Genomic DNA, 12,476 nt, shown 5'->3' on the forward strand with positions numbered 1-12,476 from the left:
ACCCAAGAGGAAAGCGAATTTTGGGAATAATGAGGGCAACAAATGTATAGATGTGCTTTACACAATTGATCTATGTATTGTGATGAATTGTATAAGCCCCAATAAATTGATTAAAATAAACTTTTATTCAGTTAGTCTCCTGCTAAAGGTAACTACCATATCAAACACCATAACAGTATACACTGCTCAAGACTTATGAGGGGCTCACAAAGGTTAAAAAAAAAGCATTTAAGAGATTTACAGTAAGCAAACCAATCCAGCCAAAGATACGAAATATACTGCAATTGGCCACAAGCACTTGTAATTCTATCCAAACGTGGAACAGTGTGGGACATGAAGGGTTACCACTACAAAAGAATCAGGTCTTTTATAGCTTATTTCACAACTTTCTGCTACACAGGTCAGTCAAGAGAGCACCCAGTAGCTATTTACATTTCTGGAGACAAGAAAAAGACAACTTACAGCTAGCTATAAATAGAGTGGAGGGCATTTGAAAGGACTAGGAGCTAGATAATCAATCTGCTTCACTGGCAAACATTTATGGAGCAAATTCTCACAGGGAGTCACTGTCTCTGCAAGATTTTATATGTGCTTCTCACTGGTTGAATTACACTCCTGTACATTAAATAAATCTCCCTTTAAATGCCCAACAAAAGTGGAATGATTTAGACTTTTGAACGAAGGTATATTTCACCAACTAGAATTTTGTGAACAGAGTACTTAAATTTCCCCCCTCTTTTTTCTTTCCTTATACCCCAATAGCAACAATTTGAGATACAATACAAATTTCAAATTCCATTTCATTCAAAATTTAAGTGTCTTGAAATAACAGTAGATCCCCCAGAACTTTTAAGAAATAATACAGGATCACATTTTTCTCAGCTTCACTCTATTGAATATAGTTTACAAAACTCTAGATTGCCACAACCAAGATAGTATCATGGATACAATCTGATATTATTGAGATTTCTAAAGTTGTCCTTGAAATCCTGAATATGTATGTGTAAAGGTGTTAAGCACTTATAAATTTTAACTCCTGTGTAGGTTCCTGCATCCACGACCATCGTTAAGATACTGAAAAGTGCCAACACCACAAAGATCTCTCCTATTGCTCCTTATATACCCACCTCTCTCTTGTCCCACCCCATCCCTACCCTGTGTCAGCCACTAATAAGCTCAACATTTCTAAAATGTCACTATGTTTAAGATGTGATGCAAAGAAATAAGGTGCTCTGGTGGTGCTGTGGGTTAAGCACTGGGCTGCTAACCTCCTGCAAGATTGGCAGTTCAAATCCATCAGCTACTCCTTGGGAGAAAGAGAAGGCTGCCGTCTGCTCCTACAAAGAAACCCTTGATAGCAGTGGTTGTGTGTGTGTGTGTGTGTGTGTGTGTGTACATAAAGAAATTCTATAACAGCTTATATATGGATATTCTTTCCCATTCACCACGATGTTCTGGCTATTATTCCAAGTGGTTGCATGTATCAATAATCTGTCCCTTTTTAATACTGAATAGTATTCCATGCTATATTTATATCATTGCTTTAACTATTTACCTGTTGAACGACAGCTGGCATTTTCCCAGGTTGGGGCTATTATGAATAAAGCTCTTATGAATATTCCATTTTTGTGAATATCAATACATGGAACAAATAAACAGTAATTCGTAAGTGTAAAAAATACTTGAACAATGTTTTAAACCAACCTGAACTAAGTGACACTGCTAGAATTTGGGGCTGCTGGCTGCAGTAGCAGAGAGACAAATAGGTAGGTGAAGTCAGTACAGCAGGTTTATTAAGCAATAAAGTTAGTTTACACTGGGGACAGACCCCCAGCTTTGAGCTCAGGCCTGGGGCTTTTTTTAAAAATTTGGTTGTCCCTGATTGGCTGGCACTCAAGCAGTGGTCCAGTCCAGTGGCTTTCCTGTCCTTATCAACACAGAATGCCATGCCCCAAAGCAAACAAAAGAATACTCATTATTTTGATATGTAAATGGAATATTTACAAGGATAGAACAACTTGTCTCTACCCTACTCACTGCCATCAAGTTGATGCTGACTCATAGTGAATCTATAGGACAAGGTAGAACTGCCCTTCTTAGATTCTGACACTACATAACTTTTTCCAGGAGCAGAAAGCCCTTTCTCCCACAGAGCAGCTGGTGGTTTCAAACTGCTGGCTTGATGGTTAGCAGCCCAACTCATAACCACTATGCTACCAGGGCTCCTGGATCAAATTGTAGATCATAAAAATATTTCAGGCCATTTGAAGAATTCTAATCACTCAAAAGGTGCCCATTGACTACAACAAAATTAAATTCAAAATCAGTAACAAATAGGTCTTAAAAATCACCAAATACTTAAAACATAAATAACACTTTCTCTATATAATCTAAGGGACAAAATGGAAATCCAAAGATACATTAGGAAGGATTTTGTATTTTATCACAGTGAAAAGATAGTATATTATTATTGGGTAATATAACTAAAGCAATATTAGGAATATTAGAAAAGAGAAATGTCTCAGATCAATGACCTCTGCTTCCACATTAAGAAAGTAGGAGAAAAAATGGAAATTAGAAAAATAAGAGCGAGTCTCAAAATAAGCACAGTAAAGGCAGTAATAAATACCAGAAAAGAAATAAACTTTCAAATATGCACATGAATGATTTTTTTAAAATCACAAAAGCTGATGCGATGCTGAATAGAATTGATAAATGTCAATCTAGATTGATCAAGAAAACAGTGAGAAGATACAAATTCCTATATCAGGAATAAGGATATCATTATTGATTCTATAAATATTAAAAGGATACTAAGAGGCTTATTATAAACAAGTTTACATCAATACATTCAATAAGTTAGAGGAAATGGAACAGTATATCACTTAAATGAGTGTTCAACACACACAGTAAGTGTTATATAAATATTTGTATAATGACAAAGAACATTCAAGAAAAGGCAGCTATTATATAAGTAGCAGGACTTCCCCATTGAATATTTGTCCCATAATTTTTTCTGCTATCAAATCAGCACCTAACTCATGGCATTCCAAAGTGTTACAGAATAAAATAGCCCCGTAGTGTTTTCTTGGATATAGTCTTTAGGAAAGTATGTTGCCCAGGCTTATCTTCTGTTGGTTCCCTTGGTGGATTCACACTGCCAAGTTTCGGTTAAAAACTGACTGCTAATTATTTTCGCTTCTCAGGCTCCTATTACCTACAAACGGGTCAAAGCCCAAATGAAAAAGCCAGTTTTCATAGAATGCTACCCTTAGTAAGAGTTATTACAGCTCTCTCTTTTATAGAGATTGTATATGTGAAATAAAATTTACCTACAACTGACATCTTTTTATCACTGAATTGTCAGGAGATCTGTTTTCATAAACTGATTGCTTCACTTGCAGCATCTGAGTAGAAAATAATTAAAGAATATGAACAACAAATCTCCATGCTCTAGTATACAATGGATATGTAGACAAACTTTTTCAGTACCATGGAAACATATTTATTTAACTTTTATGGGATAATCACCTTACTTATTACCAGGATGTGAGTCTGAAAAACACCAAATCCTTTAGCACTTTAAATTTATCTTTGCTGTCAAAAGCCATCTAAGAAGACAAGGTAACAGAATATTAAAAAAAAAACTGGGATTCACAAGCAGAATCACAAACCAAAGATACATGACACTTCATGTATGTTTTTCTTAAAGACTAGGACCAACAGAGAGAGCTATGTGAAGCGATATCTTGAGGAACCTCGGAGCTAGTGAAATGGTCCAAATGAATGCTCCTTAAAATCAGTGCTCTCCAATCTGTTTTCATGGAAAAATACTATCTGTGAATCATTCAAGCTTGTGATAATGCTCTGGTATAATTGAAACAATATGCCTATCAAGTGGTATTTGTTTCTCTGTATATGTGAGCATAAGCCTCTGTGATAAATAAACATTTCTATTTTGCAAACAGAATGATAAAACTAAGTTTTGAGCCTGTGAACCCAATGAGTTTCCTTTCCTGATGAGCAATTTAAAGTGTATTGTCCTTCAGAACATCATTTTATCCATTTAAAACCATATCAAGAGAGTCCTCAGTGTCAGAATTTCTTTGCCCGTTTCATTGATATAAAAGGAATGCCCTTCCCTGTCATTTGTGCAAGCTGCATGTAAATCTGGTCTTGAGAGAGTTTACTGAGGGGTGAGCTGGATGCAAACGCATTTTTAAAGAGGTATAATGAAAATAATGAAGGGAGGAGGAAAAATAAGAAAAATGTCAGCATCTGAATCCTGAAGGTGAAGGAAGAGAGTTTTTTGCTACATGCTAGCAGGGCTGAGAAAGGCAATTTCTTCAACACTAATAATAATATAATGGAATTGGGGAAACAGGTCTACTTTGTACACATGGAATCCTCCTGAGTAGAAACTAACATGACAGAAACTAGCAAGTCCTATTTTCTCCAACATTAAATAGGAACAAAACTTTTCTATTACCATTCCATCTCCTCACCCCTTTCTGGCATACTTTGTACTAAGACAACAAAGCCTCTTCAAAGATTTGATCTCTGTATTATGAAGAATAAGTGACTTACATACGTATAGATAAGGAAGCATGCTATGGATAAATAATCAGACACCCACATACACATGGCTATAACTTCAAATCTGTAAGTGGTAAGATTTTTTCCCCACTGATTTCACAGCATTTTCCCCTCCCCTTTGGTTTGAGAATGGGTTTTTAAATTGTCTCATTTCTTTTTCCCATCTCACAAAACCTTTGGAAACAGATTTTTTATTCTATTTCAAATAAGCAATTCCAAAGAGGTTCTGAGATATACTGGGGTCAAACTGAAAATAAATGAATGGAGGAATGAAAAATTCGTGAATGATTTGATGAACAATAGCTGGCAAAATCACCATTTGGGAACCCCTTTTTTCATCTTGATTTCAGCTATCAATTACTCACATTGATCAGGTCCTTATTTGATAGTGGTTGCATTTTATAAATCAATGAACATAAAATATCGTATAGCCAAATATAACTTGGTGCAAAATACTATCCTATAAAAGTTGGCCTATCTAAAACAATAAGGTTATTTATGTAGTTCACCAATCAAATACTGAAACTTTAAATGAAGGACATCAAGATAGGATCGTAAAGTTAAAAAGAAAAATGAAGAAAATAAAATTGACAATATAGAACCAAAGGGCAAAATTGAAGGGTATGTTGAAAGTAAAAGGAAATCAGAGTGAAACAATTGAAAGTGAAAGAAAATCAGAGTGAAACAATTTAAAAATGGGAACAACTACCTAGGTATATTAAATGGCAACATGCTGTTGCTAGGTGTTGCTAAATCTATTTTGACTTAGAGTGATCCTGTGTGACAGAGTTGAACGGCCCCAATGTGCTTTCTTTTTTTTTAAGATCATTTTATTCCCAGGCATCAAAAGATGGAACACCTGGGGTCTTAAAGGCTTGAAGATAAACATGCAGCCATCTAGCTGAGAAGCAACAAAGTCCACATGGAAGAAGCACACCTGCATGTGTGATCATGAGGTATCCATGAGATCAGGTAGCAGGCATCACAGACCCAGAACAAAAAATCATATAATTGTGAATGAGGGGTAGTGCGTAGTGGAGACCCAAATCCCATCTGTGGACAATTGCACATCCCCTGACAGAAGGATCACATGGAAGAGATGAGCTAGTCAGGGTGCAGTATTGCACTGTTGAAATATACAGCCTTCCTCTAGTTTTTTAATGCTTCCTTCCTGCACTATGATGACCCCAATTCTATCTTATAAATCCAGCTAGATCAGAGCATGTACACGGGTACAGATAAGAGCTGGAAGCAGAGGGAACCCAGGACAGATAAACCCCTCAGGACCAGTAATGAAAGTAGCAATACCAGGAGGGTAAGGGGAAGGTGAGGGAAGAAAGGGGGAACCTATCACATTGATTTACATATAACCCCTTCCCAGGGGGACTGACAACAGAAAAGTGGGTGAAGGGAGAGATCAATCATTGTAAGACATGAAAAAATTATAATTTATAAATTAGCAAGGGTTCATGAGGGAGAGGGAGGGAAGGAAAAAAGGAGCTGATACCAAGGGCTCAAGTAGAAAGAAAATGTTTTGAAAATGATGATGGCAACAAATGTACAAATATGCTTGACACATGGATGGATATATGGATTGTGATACGAGTTGTATGAGCCCCCAGTAAAATGATTTTTTTTAAAAGATCATTTTATTGAGGGCTGTTACAGCTCATATAACAATTCATAAATCAATTTTATCAAGCATATTTGTACATGTGTTGCCATCATTATTTTGTAAACATTCACTTTCTATTTGAGTCTTTGGTATCAGCTCCTCTTTTTACCCCCCTCCCTCCTCCCACCCTCTTGACTCCTTGATAAGTTATAAATTTTATTATGTTCATATCTTACACCAACAGCTGTCTACCCCTAGCTGTTTCTTCACCCCTTCTCTCCCCACCTTCCCCTTCCCCCCTGGTATTGCTACTCCCATTTTTTTTCCTGAGGGCTTTATCTGATCTGGGTTCCTTGTGTCATGAGCACTTATCTGTATCTGTGTACATGCTCTGATCTAGCCCGCAGTGAAAAGCAGGAATGGGGTCAGGATTCTGGGGATAAGGAAGCCTCTAAAAACCAGAGGAATATTATGCATTTCATATCCATCCTGGTTGACTCATGCCTTCCTAACGACCATTCTGTGAGGGGATGCCCCATTTTCTACAGATGGGTTTTGGGTCTCTGCTCTGACCCCCTTGTTTACAACAGTATGTTTTGTTTGTTTGTTTGGGCTCTTCTGATGCCTGTTACCTGATCCCGTGGACACCTTATGATCACACAGGCTGGTGTGCTTCTTCTGTGTGGGCATGTTGCTTCTCTGTTAACTTGTTTAACTTCAAGCCTTAAAGACCCCAGATGCTATGGTTGGGGCACCATCAGCTTTCTTTACCATATTTGCTTGTGCACCCATTTTGTCTTCACAGATGGCTTTCTGGGCTTTAATCTTTACCTAAGCAGATCATTAGGTCTTTTTCCCATGGAGTCACTAGATGAATTCGAACCACAAACCTTTAGGCTAGCACCCTAGTGCTTACTTGTTTGTGGCACTAAAACAAAATACTCCACACCAAACTAACCATTGTCCAGTCAATTCCAACTCAGAGTACCCTATAGGATAGGGGAGAACTGCCCTATGAGTTGAGACTGTAAATGTGTTTCTCTCCCTTGTGGTACCAGGCATTCTTAAATCATAACGCACAAATAAATCCAAATGGAAAAGAAAAAGATAGGAAATGCAAGAGATGAAAATGATGAAGTGTTTGGCTACAGGATTTTTTTTTTTAATTGTCTCATTTCTTTTTCAAAACATGACGATCCAAGAAAAAGAAGGGGAAATGTTATCAAGAGCCCAAGAGTTAAGCGCAACCTTTAAGCGACTATATCTTAATATTTTAATGAAAATTATTAAGTAAATAATGCTGGCATATTTTGGATCACGACTTCACTTTGATGCCGGGATAAATTTCTTATGAGTAAAAGATTTAACTCTTAAAAATAAAACAATAAAACCACCAGAAGAACCCATGAGCAAACTTTCAAGTTCTCTTTGCATGAGAAAACCTTTCTAAGAACAAGTAAGAATACTTTTTTACAAATGCTGATAACATAAAAGCCTTAATCTATTGGATTTAAAAGACCTTTAGACAGGATAGGGCCACAGACACACCAATAGTGGCAAGTCCTATCACAGACCCTGGACATAGGGTTGCTATGAGTCATCTCTGACTTCATGGCATCTAACAACACATCACAGCCCAATCCAATTTCCCTAATATATAAAGCATTGCTATGATTGAGAATAAATAGTTCAATATTTCAGGACAAATCACATGAGCAGACAGTATGTGTAAAAAAGGAAATATAAATTGCTTTTAAGTAAGAGAAACGATGTTTATTTCAGTCGTCGTAATAGAAATGCAAATTAAACTGCATGGAAATCACATTTCTCACCTGAGAGAGTAACAAACACCAAAACATTAATAACATACTCTCTTGGGTTTCTATTGCTGCATAACAAATTATCACCAGCTGGGGATTTTCAAAAACACAAATGTATTACCTGTCAGCTTCTGTGGGTCAGTAGTCTGGACACTGCTTGATTATATTCTTGTCTCACAAATTTATATGAGTGAAATCAAGGTATCAATCAGCAAAGCTACGTTTCTTTCTAGAGACTCTGGGGAGAACACACTCCACAACTTTGGGGGTCATTTGGACCAGTGGCGCAGTTCAGTAGAACTGAGGTTCTCCTTCCTCACTGACCGTTCGTCAGAGCTTATCTCCCTCCCCTCCTTAATGCTACTCCCTTTAATTCTCCGGGTGTATCCCTTCATCTTCTGATATGAATGGTGCATTGTGTCCTTTTCATGTTTCAAATAGCTCTAACTACGCATTCTGTTATGAGCCCCAGAGTGATTTTAATTTTTTGGTTTATGTAAGGCAGGCTATTTATTCTTTCACATTAGTTGCCAAATTCAGTGTGACTCAAGACCTCAAAGAAACCATTTTGCCATCACCCACATTCTGAGCTCCAGTGTTGGGGTCTAGAATAGCAGGAGTCACGGGTTGACAAGTTTTTTGTTGAGGGCAATCTGTGATTGCCTAAGATTGGCCAGGTGGGTCACCATCAGCAGGTCACTGATGTAGCTGTTGAGCATGATCTCAAAAGTCATCAGGAACAATTTTGGGTACCTGGTTAACCAGACTCATAAAGCAGTGGCCCACAGCATTGTCAGCTGATACCTTTCCAGACAGTACACCCTCTGCATACTGCAACAGTGTGCTTAGGGCCTGCTGGATGTGGACTGATGCCCCTCTGACTCGCTCCAAGTCACTTGAGAGGCAGATCATCCCATGGAGGCTAAAATGGGGCTCCACAATCAGGTCAACCCTGATGTGTTCTGTGTTGTAAATATGCATACTTCCTGGTCAGATGTGTAAACACCAGCATCATGTCCTCCCACAGATACCCATTAAAGTGCTGACAGAGGCCTCGATGCTCTTGTGGAGGCTGGTGTCCACAGGCAGGGGAATGGGGTTGTAGTACTAATGGAACAGCACAGAGAGCTCGGTGATGTCATGGCCTGTAGTGTACCAGCCCAGGATGAGCTCATTTGGAGAGATTTTTCTTGTGCAATTCATACATGTTCTTTGCAGATTGCATGACAACGACCGCCTCATCTAAGCCTCATTGTGAGGCACTCAAAAGCCATTTGTAACTCCACTGAGTGCTTTTCGACAGTTCCCAGAAGGGTCTTCATCAATGGGACCCTCATTGAGTTGTTCATAGCTGTCCATGATGGAGACTAAAATGGCTGGGTGCAACCAGACCACGTGGCCACCAGCAAAGGGCCCTGGGAGTGCAGTCGGCACCGAGGTCTGTGCTGGGGCTTGCACTGCCCCCCACCCCCACCCCCTGGCCTCAGTTGTTGCCTCTAGTGTCATGAGGCAGGAGCCGGAGTCTGAGCTGGACCTGGAATGGAGGCCGGGGCAGGAGTCTGGGCTGCCACTGAAGCTAGAACCCAGGCCTCAGTGGAAGTGGGGAAGGAGTATTCACTGGTGGAGTCAGTGTAGCCATCTTTTCGAAAGAGAAGGAGCCAAGAGTGGAACAGAGCGAGTTGGTAAATCTTATGACTTCAATAGGCTGAGTATGCACCACGTGGACGTCGAATGTTCTCCCAAGATAGGGGGAGAGGTAGGTCAGCTATGTTCCATAACCATACATATTATGGGAATTAGCAAGGTGTCTCTATTGTTTTTAGGAAACCCTGTGTCAGTTCTAACTCACAGTGTACAACAGAAGGAAACACTGCTCAGTGCTGCATCATTCTCATTGTTTTTATATTTAGTTAGGATATCTCTAAGGGGATCACTTTAAAAAATAAGTCTACTGTGCATAGCTTGTTGTCTCGATTCATTGCTATTTAAATGTTATATGCATAAATACCTCAGGCTCAGGAATTCTATTACAGTAATTCATTCTACAGATAAGCTTATACATGTGAATAAAAGACATGTGAATAAAGGATATACATCTTGATTCATCACAGGTCTGTTTATAATGATAAAAGATTGGAAAGGTGCTACAAACATGATCTGGTTGAATAAATTATTATAAATTTACAAAAGGAATATTATGTTGCTATAAAAATCGATGACGTTGTTTATATGCTGATAACAGTTTCCAATGTGTTTCAGAGTGAAATAAACAGAAGGTGGATGATGTGATAGGATGCCATGAATGGAATTTTTTTAAAACAGAAGATAATAATTTTGCCTACAGAGGTTTCTGAGGAAATATTTGCTTGTCAAAATTAGATATCTAGTGAATAGAGGCCAGGAATTTGGATAAACATTTTACAATGCAGTTTCCCCAAAGAACAGGGCAGTTTCCCCAAAGAAACAATGCCCCTGACCCAGATATCAATAGTACTGAGATTACGAAAGCCCCCCATGAAGAAATGTCATGGGGGCCACGTGTAAACTCCTCCGACTACACAAGGGAGAAGAATCCAACTCCCTATCAGTCCAATGCCAATTGCAAGAAGGCAGAGGTCAGATGTGGCTTCCAGCCTCCAGCCTTCTTTATTCTGACAGCACAAATACTTCTCATGACACTCTACTTTTCTGCTGGGTTCAGTAATTTGTTGCAATGGCCACACAGAACGCACAGAAAACCCTTACAATTATGGGCACTTGTTAGGGAAGTGAACAGATTACCACAAGTCAGATTCAGAAAACGTAAGGGATATAGTCATTGGTCCACAGCAGTGTGTCTCCTCTGTTAGCAGTCAAATCTTTCTCTTAGCCTCTCAGCCAGCTGGTCCCTTGGGCTCTGCTTCGGGAGGTCAGAAAGCCAGTTTACTAATCTGTCTCATAGTGTAAGCATTGCTCCTCTGCCCTGTTACATGCTCTCCTGTCCTCTGACACTGGTCTCGGCATGGCATGGCCTTTGTTGTCTCCAACACTCCAGGCAGGGATTTCCAGTATGATCAACTGGTGGCTTTTCTTCCTTCGTATTCCCAGGAATTCTCTTTTTGCTTCTGAGATGTTTCATTCTTAAAGGCATTTTTATTCTTAAACCCTCTTTTAATGTTTTGCAACCCTATTAGCATGGCCCCACAGAAGTAATTTCACCACAACTACTGTAAACAAAAAATCAGGCTCTTTTTGTTTTTAGGATTTCATGGGAAAAAATATGTTACTCCTTGCCATTTATTTAACTATTTTTGTGATTCAGCCTATTTATTCCTAATTTTTTGTCCATACAGAAAAGCCCTGATATTTTGGATTGATTGTGACTGTAAATGCCAACATTGTTTGAGATAGGAGGTGCAATGATCCTGTAGGAGATAAGATAATGCAGAAGTGACTGTCCTGCTACTGTCTTCCAAGGCCTGTCCTGATAAAAGATACTGTATGAAGCGATCAACTTTCCAGTAATATGGTTTCAATGTACTCACTCAGGAATTTACAGGTTGATTTGAACATTTCTAACAAGAGAGTAGATGGGACATAGCCAAGGTCTCCACAGTAGTTGGGATGTGGAAGAGATGGGCAGGCATTTTATATGACATACAAAGGTTCTTCGAAGTTATGTTACTCAGACTAATAGTGTTGTATCATCACAGTCAACTTCATGGGCACATTCTCCTCCAGCTCTGTGTTGCTGTCTGGATTTATTATTCAAGCTCTTCTAAAATATTTCAAATTCATAGTAGACTAAACAAGATTTAGATGTAATTATCTTTCAAAGAAAAGTCTCAACTCATTGGTGGCTTTGCTATGAAATTGTATCTGGGCCCTGGTTCCTTCAATCTTCTTACTGGTCTGAAGGTCCACTACCATATTTACAAGAAGCTACAGGAAATGGGTAGAAGAGGAAGGATAGTGGTGGAGGGGAGCTCCGCAGGGACTTCAAGGCTATGAATCAAAAGTAGCACTAACATGAGTTCCATTAATACTCATTGACCCACAACTTATTTGCTTGGCTATATCTAGCAGCAAGGAAAACTTGCCAATGTAGGTGAATCTGTACATCCATATGCATATCCAAAATTTCTATCATGAAAGTAAGAAGAAATCGATATCAGGCACTGTTACAGTCTCTGAAATGTCTCTATGTAGTAATAAAATGCACCTGTAACTGACTGTAGAGTTTGCATGCATTGACCTGGGTCAATTGGTTCCTTATGAAAATAATTGATTCATTTTCTATTCATTTGTTATATATTTTTTTCATTAATTGGAAAACTTGATTTTCAATTTTATGGAAACAATTCATATATCATACAACTCAGTGGTTATACATAGTAAAAAGTATTAAAAAGACTTGTGCAATCATCGCCATAATCAATTGCTTTCTCCTTTTGTGTACTCATTAT

The 12,476-nt window shown here is 38.6% G+C and overlaps 1 pseudogene; it reads right to left on the reverse strand.

Annotated features, from left to right (window-relative positions):
* Positions 1-8,651: 8,651 nt before the first annotated feature.
* LOC101643272 lies at positions 8,652-11,940 on the reverse strand (annotated as a pseudogene).
* Positions 11,941-12,476: the final 536 nt, after the last annotated feature.

Source organism: Echinops telfairi, unplaced genomic scaffold, assembly GCF_000313985.2.
Source record: "Echinops telfairi isolate 266 unplaced genomic scaffold, ASM31398v2 ScPeMD7_38;HRSCAF=143, whole genome shotgun sequence".
In the NCBI taxonomy this organism is placed as follows: domain Eukaryota; kingdom Metazoa; phylum Chordata; class Mammalia; order Afrosoricida; family Tenrecidae; genus Echinops; species Echinops telfairi.